The 13,457-nt window shown below is 41.0% G+C and overlaps 1 protein-coding gene across 2 annotated transcripts in view; it reads left to right on the top strand.

Moving 5' to 3' along the window:
• LOC139156614 (cytochrome P450 2K6-like) overlaps nt 1-13,457 on the top strand; it is a 38,547-nt gene that overhangs the window by 13,962 nt on the left and 11,128 nt on the right. The window lies entirely within an intron of this gene.

Below are 13,457 nucleotides of genomic sequence, written 5' to 3'. Positions count from 1 at the left end.
TCGAGATAAGAGCTGGGAGGGGAGCGACATTTTTGTTCGCCTCCCGAGCTCACATTCGGGATACGAGCGCCAAGGAGCTGTCTCCTGAAGCCGAACGCTAACTTCCGCGTTCGGCTTCAGGAGACAGCTCCTTGGCGCTCGTATCCCGCGTGTTTTAAAAGGTTGCAGCCGGCCTGGGGGGCTCGGGGGGGCGCTGGCAAGCCCCCCAGGCCGGCTGCAACCTTTTAAAACACACGCGCCGCTTCGCAGCTGTCTCCTGAAGCCGAACGCTAACTTCCGCGTTCGGCTTCAGGAGACAGCTGCGAAGCGGCGCGCGTGTTTTAAAATGTGGCAGCCGGCCTGGGGGGCTCGGGGGGAAGCCCCCGAGCCCCCCAGGCCGGCTGTGACATTTTAAAACACCCGCGCCGCTTCGCAGCTGTCTCCTGAAGCCGAACGCTAACTTCCGTTTTTTTGTTGTTGCACGGATTAATTGACTTTACATTGTTTCCTATGGGAAACAATGTTTCGTCATACGAGCGTTCCGACTTACGAGCCTCCTTCCGGAACCAATTAGTCTCGTAAGTCGGGGTTCTACTGTATTAGATTTGTTGTATATTGTTTTATTGTTCTTGTGAGCCGCCCTGAGTCTACGGAGAAGGGCGGCATACAAATCTAATAAATAATAATAATAATAATAATAATAATAATAATAATATTGGGTAGTCTGTTACTAAGTATCTCCCCCACTCCGAAAGGGGAAGTGTTGCAAGTTTGCAATAGGGGGAGTGTCTCACTATACATGCTTTAGCATGCTGCTTGAAGACAATAATCCCTTTATGCTGCAAATGCATTTTCTTCCCAAGTCCACATGGCTGATTTTCCCAAGCGTAGCTTCATGACCATTGCTTTCTGATGTAAAAAAATAGCATTAAAATTTAACAATCCCAGGAATGCTTCCAGTTCCGTTTTATTTATTTATGGTGGTGCTTCCTTTAATTGCCTTAATTTTCTCTTTTGTGGGCGGATGCTGGATTCATTGATTACAAATCCTAAGAATTCCACACTGGTTACCCCAATCTGACATTTATCCTTTATTACTTTAAGCCCCTTGTCTTTGAATCTTTGCAAGACTTTCCTTAGTATGTCTCACAGTTGTTGTTCTGAATTCCCTGAAATGAGTACATTATTGAAGTAGGGAATTACTCCTGGGATACTGTGTAGCAATCATTCCTCAGAGAGGGGTGGCATAGAAATCAAATCAATCAATCAATCAAGCTCTGGAACAATCCCAGAGCTACACAGACTCCAAATTGTAGCCAATTGCATTTGAAAGCCTAACCCCCACCCGGTGCATTACTAAGGGCTGGGCTTCTGCTATTTATTTATTATTTATATTTGTATGCCGCCCCTCTCCGCGGACTTGGGGCGGCTCACAGCAAAATATAACAATCGTAACAAATCCAAATAAATTTAAAATATTTTAAAAAGTTTAAAAAAAGAACCCCATTTACTAACAAGCACACACACAAACATACCATGCATAAATTGTACATGCCTGGCTTGCAGCAGTGTTTCAATTCCCCCATGCCTGACGGCAAAGGTGGGTTTTAAGGAGTTTACGGAAGGCAGGGAGAGTAGGGGCAGTTCTAATCTCTGGGGGGAGTTGGTTCCAGAGAGTCAGGGCCGCCACAGAGAAGGCTCTTCCCCTGGGGCCCGCCAACCGACATTGTTTAGTTGACGGGACCCGGAGAAGGTCCACTCTGTGGGACCTAATCGGTTGCTGGGATTCATGCGGCAGAAGGCGGTCTCGGAGATATTCTGGTCCAATGCCATGAAGGGCTTTAAAGGTCATAACCAACACTTTGAATTGTGACTGGAAATTGATCGGCAGCCAATGCAGACTGCGGAGTGATGGCGAAACATGGGCATACCTAGCTAAGCCCATGACTGCTCTCGCAGCTGCGTTCTGCACGATCTGAAGTTTCCGAACACTTTTCAAAGGTAGCCCCATGTAGAGAGAATTACAGTAGTCGAACCTCGAGGTGATGAGGGCATGAGTGACTGTGAGCAATGAGTCCCGGTCCAGATAGGGCCGCAACTGGTGCACCAGGCGAACCTAGGCAAACGCCCCCCTCGCCACAGCTGAAAGATGGTTCTCTAATGTGAGCTGTGGATCGATGAGGACGCCCAAGTTGCGGACCCTCTCCGAGGGGGTCAATAATCCCCCCTGGGTAATGGAAGGACAGATGGAATTGTCCTTGGGAGGCAAAACCCACAGCCACTCCATCTTATCCGGGTTGAGTTTGAGTCTGTTGACACCCATCCAGGCCCCAACAGCCTCCAGACACCGGCACATCACTTCCACTGCTTCATTGACTGGACATGGGGTGAAGATGTAAAGCTGGGTATCATCGGCGTACTGATGATACCTCACCCCATGCCCTTGGATGATCTCACCCAGCGGTTTCATGTAGATATTAAATAGCAGGGGGGAGAAGACCGACCCGTGAGGCACCCCACAAGGGAGAGACCTCGGAGTCGACCTCTGACCCCCCACTAACACTGACCGACCAGAGAGGTAGGAGGAGAACCACTGAAGAACAGTGCCTCCCACCCCCAACCCCTCCAGCCGGTGCAGAAGGATACCATGGTCGATGGTATCGAAAGCCGCTGAGAGGTCAAGGAGTACCAGGACAGAGGATAAACCCCTGTCCAGGGCCCGCCAGAGATCATCCCTCAACGCAACCAAAGCAGTTTCCGTGCTGTAACCGGGCCTGAAACCCGACTGCTGGGGACCTAGATAATCGGCTTCTTCCAAGGACCGTTGGAGCTGGAGCGCCACCACCTTCTCAACAACCTTCCCCATAAAGGGAAGGTTGGAGACTGGGCGATAGTTATTAAGTACGGCTGGGTCCAGGGAAGGCTTCTTGAGGAGGGGGTGCACGAGTGCCTCTTTATAGAGTGTTGGAAAAACTCCCCTCCCCAAGGAAGCGTTGATAATCTCCTGGACCCAGCTCCGTGTCACCTCCCTGCTGGCCGAAACCAACCAGGAGGGACACGGATCCAGTAAACAGGTGGCGGAACTCACAGATCCAATGGCCTTGTCCACTTCATCAGATGTCACCAGATCAAACTCTTCCCAGACAGGTGGACAAGTACGTGCCCCAGTCACCTCGACTGACTCGTTGTCAGTCGACTCTGTTTCCCAATTGGAGTCGAGGTCGGCCCGGATCTGAGCGATTTTATCAGCGAAAAACATATTAAAATCCTCGGCACTGCTCTGCAAGGGCTCCCCAACTCCCCACTGATTAAGAAGGGAGCGGGTCATCCTAAACAGAGCGGCTGGGCGGGATTCCGCTGATGCAATCAAGGCGGCATGGTACGCACATCTTGCCGCCTTGAGCGCCACTTTGTAAGTCTTAATAAAAGCTCTTACAAGTGTTCGATCAGATTCAGACCTACTCTTCCTCCATCGCTTCTCTAGACGTCTCTTTTGGCGTTTCAACTCCCGGAGCTCCTCGTTGAACCATGGAGCTCTACGGGTCTAGTGCCACGGAGAGGTCACAAAGGCGCAATCCGGTCAAGAGCCTCCGCTGCAGCCTTGTTCCAGGCCTCCGCAAGAGACTCCGCCGAACTGTGGACGAATGCCTCTGGAATAACCCCAAGCACTGTCTGAAAGCCCTCTGGGTCCATCAGGCGTCTGGGGCGGAACATCTTAATTGGTTCCGCCTCCCTGCGGGGAAGGATTGGAGCCAGGAAGTCAAGCCGTAGTAGAAAATGGTCTGACCATGACAAAGGCAATGCTTCTAAGCCCCTTAGTCTCAGACCATTACTCAATTGCTCGGAAAGGAATACCATGTCAGGTGCGTGTCCTCCCTCGTGAGTCGGACCCTGTACTACTTGAGTCAGGTCCATGGCTGTCATGGTGGCCATGAACTCCTGTGCCAACCCAGAGGTTTCGCCAAGTGACGGCAGGTTGAAGTCCCCCAGGACAATAAGTCTGGGGAACTCCACCGCCAACCCGGCTACCTCGAGTAGCACAGGCAGGGCTTTTGACACGCAGCTGGGAGGCAGATACGTGAGAAATAAGCCCACCTGAACCCCTAAGTCCAACTTCATCAAGAGAGACTCGCAACCCGCAATTTCCGGAGCAATGAGTCTACGTAGGCAAAGGCTCTCCCTGGCTATAATAGCCACTCCTCCCCCCCTTCCCTGGGGTCGAGGTTGATGCCATATCTGAAACCCGGCTGGGCAAATTTCAGAGAGAGGAACACCTCCCTCCGGGCCCAGCCAGGTTTCAGTAATACATGCCAGGTCGGCCTCCTCATCCAGGATCAAATCCCGGATGAGGAGAGCTTTATTTACCACTGACCTGGCATTGAGCAGCAGCAACCTGAGCCCAGGGCCAGAGTTACACTCATCACCAGTACCCAAGATTGGGCTCACGGAGCCAGAACAAAGGATCATTATTAAGCAACGATCCCTCGTTCCCCTGGAACGGCTAACTCCGTGGCCCCCGCCACATCTATAGACAATTGTTGGCAAGCATGTGCTAGGTCCAATTGGGCAAATATATTTTCTTTTCCCTGTGAATATAGCAAGTGCTGCACCAGTGACACAGGATAGGCATTGGGTTGTAATGCTTTATTAATTGTTCCTTTATAGTCAGCACTTAGCCTGATAGAACCATCTGGTTTCATAGGGGTGACTATAGGTGTTGTTCTGCCGGGCTCTCCAATAGCAGCCTCCTGAAAATTCAAGGGTACAAATTTCAGACACACACGTTTGAAAATTCAAAACAATGTTCTTTATCACAAAATTCAAAATAAACAAAGCACTCTTTTTGTATTGCAAAGAGCACTCTTCCCAAAAACACCAGGTAGTCTGTACAATTTCCCTTAAGCAGTCATTAAGTACTTAGCTAGCAGCTGTGAAGAAACTTCACACCCCTTCTTTTTCCAGCGAAGTGAGACACACACGCACACGTTGCTCTGCTTTGGTTTCAAAGGCATGAAAAAGCAACAAAGTCCAGCAACACAAGTTTCCTGACGAACTCCAATCAGATATTCTTCCACAATGGCCAAACCCACATGCTGCTATTTATAGCAGCAGCCCTAATTACTGGAGCCCCTCCCAACCACAAGTAGCCTCATTTTTTCTTGTAATAATCCTTTAGTTGTTGTCTCCTATGCATCACTCTACGCATGCATGGATGTGTCATTAATTCTTGTTCAGAATCCAAAGATGATACAGATGATTGATCTCCTCCTGGGCTGTCTGCCAAACTCCCCTCTTCCCTGTCACTTATGCTGCCTTGGTCTGAGGAGCTTCATCGTCAGATTCCATCGGGAGCAAAACAGGTCTGTGGCATGTGGATGTCTCCCCCACAACCACCTGCACATTCCTTGGGGCAAGAGCTGGGCCAGAGCTAACCACAACAGGTGTTTCCAGTGAAACATAATGTGGGTGTGGCTTATGCAGGACATCCTGCATTTTCTTTCAACATCTTTCAGTGCAAATTGAGTGCTCCGGGGTATTGCTCCATTTTCACTACTCCACTGCGTGTCCCCCCCCCCCAATCCAGGTGGCATGGTTGACTGGTGTATCCCAGGTAGCATGGTTGGTTATAAAATCCCTTGGGCTATCAGGTTGTTGAGTTGCTCATTTACTTTATGTCAGAGCACAAATAGGACCCTGTGGGGTTTAAACCTAATTGGTGTGATGCTGGGGTCTAGGTTAAATGTTATAGGTTTTCCTCTATATTTACCTAAACTCCCATCAAAGACAGTCTGAAAGTTGTCCAGGAGTTTGTTCAATCTGTCCTCCTTTGATGTGTTTTTTTTTTTTGCAAATCTTTTTATTGTTTTATAGATACATATATCACAATTTGTTTATACAGTTTACAGGTCATATCCAACTTTTTTACCGGTTACAGTTGTTATATGGATAATATTAACTTAATACTATGCAATGCAAAACAGGGTAAAAACATTCAAATGGTATTTTCATTTTTTTTTTAAAGGTTTGTACTGCTATTTTGTATAAAGTTATACAAATCTTTTCCTTTGAATCCACTCGTGCCAATTGTTCCACATGCTTTTAGTTTCGTTGATTCTGTTTCCCTTAAGTAGGTTTGTCAATTTATCCATTTCTGCACATGTATATATTTTTTCTATTATTAAATTTATATTGGGGGTCTGTTTGTTCTTCCATGTTTGCGCAATTGCAATTCTTGTAGCTGTATTTATGTGAGTCACTAAAAAAAGGGTTTGTTTCGAGTAAGATTTTTTCCAAATTCCGAGTAGCATCCCCTCCGGTGAGTACTCTATTTCCTCCTTCGTGATTTCCTTTAACCATTTGTAAATTGTTTCCCAAATTTTTTGGATTTTAGGGCAGGACCACCACATATGGAAGAAAGTTCCTTTTTCTTTATTGCATTTCCAACATACATTTTGTAGTGCTGGGTAAATTTTGGCAAGTCTTGCCGGTGGTAGATACCACCTGTAAAATAGTTTGTAATAGTTTTCTTTATAGGCTGATGATAGGGTGATTTTGGTTATTGTATTCCATGTTTTCTCCCATTCTGCTATATGGATTTTTCTTTGTAGGTTTTTCTCCCAGGCTACCATTGGATTTTTAATCATCTCTTTTTCTTTCTCGTGTTCTAGTAAAATCTGGTATAGTTTGGTTATCTGTTTTTCAGCGTTTCCTGTTAAGATCTTGTCTAGAGTTTGGGTGGAATTTGCTATACCTGGTATTTGTTTATCCTTATTATATCTTGATTTTATTTGCATATATGTCCACTCGTCCATCCTATAATTTTGTATTTCCAATTCTTGTTTAGTTTTAATTTCTCCATTTGGATGTAAAATATCTTTATATTTTATGGTCTTGGTAGGGTCTATTAAATTCGGATATACTATGGCTTCCATGGTAGATAGCCATCTAGGAATTTTGTTGTAAAATTTTCTTTTAATCTCATACCAGGTTTTAAGGAGAGATTTTCTTATCATGTGTTTGTTAAAGACAGTTTGTTTTTGTTTATCGTCTTTCCATAAATAGGCATGCCACCCCAACTGTAGATCATGGCCCTCAAGTACCAGTATTCTTTTATTAGTAAGATTAATCCACTCTTTTAGCCATGTTAGGCACGCTGCAGTGTAATACTGTTTCAGATCGGGGAGTCCTAATCCTCCTCTGTTTTTGGTGTCTTGGAGGTATCTGAATTGAATTCTGGGTTTTTTGTTTTGCCAAATAAATTTTGAAAAAGTTTTATTAATCTCTTTAAAAAAAATTTGTTCGATATTAATAGGGGCAGTTTGGAAAAGGTAGAGGAATTTGGGTAAGATGTCCATTTTAATCACCGCGATTCTACCTAACATGGATAGTTGCAAATCTTTCCATTTTTCTAAGTTTTTATTAGTTTCTTGTATGAGTTTGTTATAGTTATCTTTTTTAAGAGATGAAGTTTTATTTGTTAGTATTAGTCCTAAGTATTTAATTTTTTTTGTGGTTTGTAGATTTGTAATTTCTTCCAATTTTTTAATTTGTTTTATAGTCATATACTTTGTCATAAGCATCGTTTTTTGCTTATTTTTAGTCCTGAGAGTTCCCCACAAATTTCTATTTCTCTGATTAATTCTGGGCCAGATCTTATAGGATCTTCTAGGAAAAGTACAATATCGTCTGCGTATGCCTGTAATTTGTATTCTTCATCTTTTATCTTAATTCCTTTTATTTCATTATTTAGTCGAATTTTGTTTAGTAGTATTTCCTGGGTTAATATGTATAACAGAGGGGACATTGGGCATCCCTGTCTTACCCCTTTTTCTATTGAAATTAGTTCCGTCATGTCATTGTTGATTATTGCTCTGGCTGATTGTGTTGTATAAGTATTTTTAATGATATTTTCGAATTTGGTTCCCAGTTTCAATTCTTTAATTACAGCTATTAAGTATTGCCAGTTGACGCTATCGAAAGCTTTTTGTGCGTCCAGGAATGCCAGGGCTACTTGTTCTCCTGGATGGACTTCACAGTATTCTATGATATCTAGGACTGTCCTCGTACAATTTGAAATTTGTCTGTTAGGTAGGAATCCATTTTGGTCCGGGCTGATTATTTTATTTAATATATTTTTTAATCTTTCTGAGAGAATTGCCATAAAAATCTTGTAATCCGCATTTAGTAAGGATATTGGTCTGTAATTTCTTATTTTTTGTTTGTCCAGGCCTTCTTTAGGTATCATTGTGATATATGATTCCCTCCAAGTATTCGGGATTTTAGCTTGTTCCAGGATTTCGTTGTAAATTTCTAGTAGTATAGGTTCAAATAATTCTTTATTATATTTATAAAATTCTCCTGGAAGTCCGTCTGGTCCTGGCGTTTTATTATTTTTTTGTTTTTTTAAGGCCAATTGAATTTCCTGTAGAGTTATTTTCATGTTTAAAAGTTGTTTATCTGGCTCTTCTATCTTTAGTATATTATTCTCATTTATATATTTGGCAATTTTAGTGCTTTCTACTGATTCCTCTTTATATAAATTTTGGTAGTAATCTTTCACTATTTCTTTTTTCTGCTGTTCATTGTATTGTAATATTCCGTTTTTATCTTCTAAGTGATAGATTAGTTTATCGCTTCTCGCTTTTTAAATTTTTTGCGAGAGCCATCTACTCGGTTTGTTGGCCGATTCAAAGTGTTTTTGTTTTAAATATTTTATATCTTTGGCAAGTTCTTGTTGTTCTAAAGTATTTATTTTATATTTGGCTTCTCTTAGTAGGTTTATTGTTTGATTATTTGTGGGGTCTTGTTGGAGGATTTTTTCCAAATTTACTATTCTATTTGTGTGGTAGTTGTGTTCTGCTCTTTCTTCCTTTGATTTTTTGGCTGCATATGATATTGTTATTCCTCTCGTGTATGCCTTTAGTGTGTCCCACAGTATTTGTGTTGTAGTGGGTTGTTTCCTATTTTCTTCTAAAAATAATTTTATTTCTCTGTTAATCATCTTTATATATTTCTCAGCGTGTAGTAAATTTGTGTTCAATGACCATCTCTTATAACCTTTTTTTGTTCCTTGCCAAGTTATAGTAATCGGAATATGATCTGCCCAGGTGTTAGGTTCTATTTCCAGGGATTTTATTGATTTATGTAATCTTTTGCTTAGCCAAACCATATCTATTCTTGATAATGAGTGGTGTGGTCCAGAGTGGAAAGTAAATTGTTTGTCTTTTGGATGTCTCACTCTCCACATATCTGTTAAATCTAATTCTTCAGTCATTTTATTAAACGTATTTGGTAATGTGGGTCTTTTCAGTTTACTTTTCCCCCCTGCTTTGTGGTCCATTTTTGGGTCTACAATTCCGTTGTAATCTCCTACCATACAAATGTTTATATAATTAGTTTCAAGCAAAATTTGATGTATATTTTTATAAAATTGTTTTAACTCTTGATTCGGGGCATATATGTTCACCAGTAGTATTTTTTCCCCTAATATTTCAATTTCTGTCATTGTATATCTTCCTTTGGGATTCGTTTTAATTTCTTTTGGTTTTAGTTCTTTCTTCACATATGTGGCCACTCCCCTTTTTTTTTCATTTTCGTCTACTGAAGCATGTAATTCCCCTAATTTTGTATATTCTAAGAATTTCTTATGTGCTAATTTAATATGTACCTCTTGCAAACATATTATTTGTAGTTTCTGGTTTAGGAGTTTGGAAAAAACCTTTTTTCTCTTACAATTGTTATTAAGGCCATTTATATTTATTGAAATCAATTTAATATCTGAAAGCATTTAGTTAAGTATTCCTCCTAGGGAGGAAAAAAGTTGAAGCAAGAAAGCTAGTTTTGTTTATCTGCTGCCGCTGCCGTTTGTGATCTAGTCTTAGCCCCTTCTTCCTTCTCCTTTCTTCTCTCTGTTTCCTCTGGTCCTTGCTTTCTGTCTATTTGTCCCTCTGTGTCTATGTCCTCTTCCTTGCTTGATTCTAGTCTATCTCCACTTTCTAATTCGGAGTCTAGGGCAGTTATTCGTTCGTATATCTCTTGTGCTTTTTCCGCATTGTCGACTTTCACTCTCCTTCCTTCTATTTTTACCATCATCCCCTCTGGTGTTATCCATCTAAATGTTATTTCCTTTTTGTTCAGGAGGGAGGCTAAGTTTCTATATTCCCTTCTTCGTTCTCTAATCTTTCTAGGGATTTGTTTTAGTTCTCTCCCTTTATATGTCATTTTCCCTTCTCTAGAGGCTGCATATACCCTGTCTCTTGTGATCTTTCTAGCAAATCTTAAATGTATTTCCCTGGGTAATCGATGTCTTCTCGCAAAATTAGTATTGATTCTGTAAATTTCGTCTAATTCATTTATGACTTCCTCTCTGTTAGTCTGTAATATCCCTGAGATTATTGTTGTCATAATCTCCCCAAGGTTTTCATTTTCTGCCTCTACCACATTTTGAAATCTTAGAAAGTAAGATGATCTCTCTAATTCCAATTGGATCAAGGAGTTTTCGAGCTCTCTGTGGGATTCTATGAGTTTTTGATCAACCTGTTCCAGTTTTTTTTCATTTTGTTCTGTCCTTTTTTCTACTGTTATTATTTTTTCCTCATTTTTTTGTGTTTCTGCTTGTGCGGATTCCAATCGATTTTCTAGTCTCAGTATATCCGTTTTTAATTCTACATGATTATTTGTAATCAGTTCCTGCAGTTTCAACATGGTCTCCTGCATTACTGTTAAAGTTTTATTCATATTTTGCATCAATAATGTACTCTCTTTTTCCTTCTCTACATTTAACATCTCATCTATTTGCCTTTGGGAGGCAGGGGAAGCTGTATTTGTTGTGGTGGTGGTTTTTTTACCACCTTTAGGTTGATAACTAGCCATCTCTTTTATGATCTGATTTTGCTTTTCCAATATAGTGAATATTCTATTCCAGATCACCATAGGAGATGAGAGAAAAGTGTTTAAGCAGATTAATAACTCTTGCTGTATTTCATTCACTAATTAAATTTTAACAATCAACTTTCTAGTTTGTAATTAATTAAATGGTTCTAAATTCCTTTGCAAATAGCAATGTAAATAACAATGTAAATATAAACTTATAAACTTATAAACTTATTTTCTATACAGTTCAGTTCTAATTCTTATCAATATTCTATAGTTTTCTATCTTATTGCAATCCAAAGTAATAAAGAAATAAAGAAGAACAATTAAGATACTCTTAAAAATATTAGGCAAATAATATGCTTTCAATTTCCAATTCCTATCTATCTATTTATTATGTTAAGAGGAGGATTATAATGAGGAAGAAATATTAACACAATACTATAAATAGTTCTAATGCTTATTCTTATCTATATTATATATATATAAATACCCTTATGTATAGTAGTTATGAGTAATTATAAGAGTAGAAATTATAAGAAAATTATAAGCAAATGTGTGAAGTATAAGAGGTATTGTGTCTTCTCTCCCCTCTTTGATTGTTGATTGTAGTTCGTGCTGTTAAAGAGTCCTTATTCCAAGGACTTTCGAAAGCTTTGAGTGTTCTGAAGTGCGGCTCTGAGATGCAGTTCTTTTTTTTTTTTTGAAAGAGTTAACGAGTTAATTATAGGGTTGATTGTATTTGAGTTCGCTGAGTGTGACTTTCCTCCTTTTCAGGGGCAGGGAAAGTACAAGGTCTTGCTGGTTTGTGCTGACTTGTCTGTTTCGGCTCTCCTCCGACTCCTCGGTTCCTATGCTGTTTTGCACCCCGTCTCTGGGGCTGTCCTCAGCGCAGGCTTCCTATTCTTAAAGTTGTGGATTGTGGAACAAATCTCCCTTCTGTTCTCGGCGTTCTCCTCGTCCTCTTGTCAAATCACTCAGCTCCCTTGGCTTTCAGGTTTTTTATATTCAAAGAACCACTTTTGCTACTTTCTCCTTCTTCCAAACACCCCAATTGCAAACACCGCAGTTCTCAATAAATAGGAAAAAGAGAGAGGGGGATAGATGAATATTTCCTCTGCTCTCTCGATCTGTTATATTGGATCTTTGAGTTCAATTCCGGATTCCACGCACACCAGCAAAGGAAAAATCAATATCTATGTGCTTCAGTATTATATTATCAATGGTTCCAAAAATCCAAATTAAACACTGTCCTGGGAAAAAGTTTTTAAAGTCCCTTCGGAGATCGGTATTTTCAAATTAACCAGCACCCGATCAAAAAGGGTTGCTGGATTTTTCCACCTCACCGTCGCCGCTTTTGTAGATTCCTACGGTATTTTTTTTTTTTTAGATCTCCTTACAGGCAGTCTATTTCAGCAATATAATAGAATTTCTATCTTTAACTTCTAATAAAAAGTTCTAGAATAAGTTCTTCAATATGCAGTACATAGTATGATCTTAAAAAAAGAATTGTGGAAAGATCTGTATTTCTCACTTGCTTCCCTCTGCGGTGGCTCCTTGGAGTTTCGGACCCGCCATACTTTGACAGCAAAGACGGCTGCCTCCAGCCTCTGATAGAAAGGGTGTCCTTCGCACCGATTGCAAAACGCCTTTTAACAATCGATACCCAGATAGTCCCTCATCTTCCACGTCGCCCTCCAAGCGAACTGTGCCCCGAAAGGTCTCGGAGATCGGAGGAAAAAAGCAAGCCCAGGGAGGAGATCCTCCTTGCAGCTGCTTCACTCCACGTTGCCAACCCGGAAACTCCACAGTAACTCCTCCTTTGATATGTTTTATTTTGGTGATGCTGATTCCTAGAAGCTTGGGCCACTCCATGCCAAGCAGGGTTGGTCGGTAGCCCTTGACAACTGTAAGCTGCAGTTCTCTTTGGAAACCTTTGAATTTCCAACTCTATTGTTAGTGAGCATTAAGTCCAATACGGCTGATCCCCTTGTTTCCTTCTCTACTTTTTGGGTAACAAAGTTGTCTGCTAGATTTGTTAGGAACTTGTTGGATCTTCCCCTTGGTGCAGAGTTTGTCTCCCAGGTGATGTAAGGGTAATTAAAATCCCCCATTACTATTGTAATGTGTTTCCTACATACCTGTTAGCTGACTAGCAAAAAGTTCATCTACTTCCTCTGCTTGGATGGCCTATAGTATAGACCTATGGCAAAGTCATTTCCCCCACCCCCTTTAATATTGACCCACATGCATTCAAGATGATTTTCATTATTGGTGTACTCTATTTCTGTAGAGGTGTAGATATTTCTTATATATAGTGCAATTCCACCTCCTCCTTTACTTGGTCCGTTTCTTTTAAATATTTTAAATCCCTCTAGTTGTATATTCCATTTGTCAGTTTCATCCCACCAAGTTTCCATAATGGCAACTATATCGTATCTTCTCTCATTTATTTGAATTTCTAATTCATACTCTGTGCATTGGGGGGATGTCCTTCTTGGGAAAAGTCCCATTCTTCTAATTGTGTTTTCCACCATAGTTATAATTCTATAGTCTAAATCTTTTGAGAATTGTGCCATTCTTTTCTTCTTTCTGTTCTTACTTTT

Source organism: Erythrolamprus reginae, chromosome 1, assembly GCF_031021105.1.
Source record: "Erythrolamprus reginae isolate rEryReg1 chromosome 1, rEryReg1.hap1, whole genome shotgun sequence".
NCBI lineage: Eukaryota > Metazoa > Chordata > Lepidosauria > Squamata > Dipsadidae > Erythrolamprus > Erythrolamprus reginae.
This window is presented reverse-complemented; position numbering and strand designations above follow the sequence as displayed.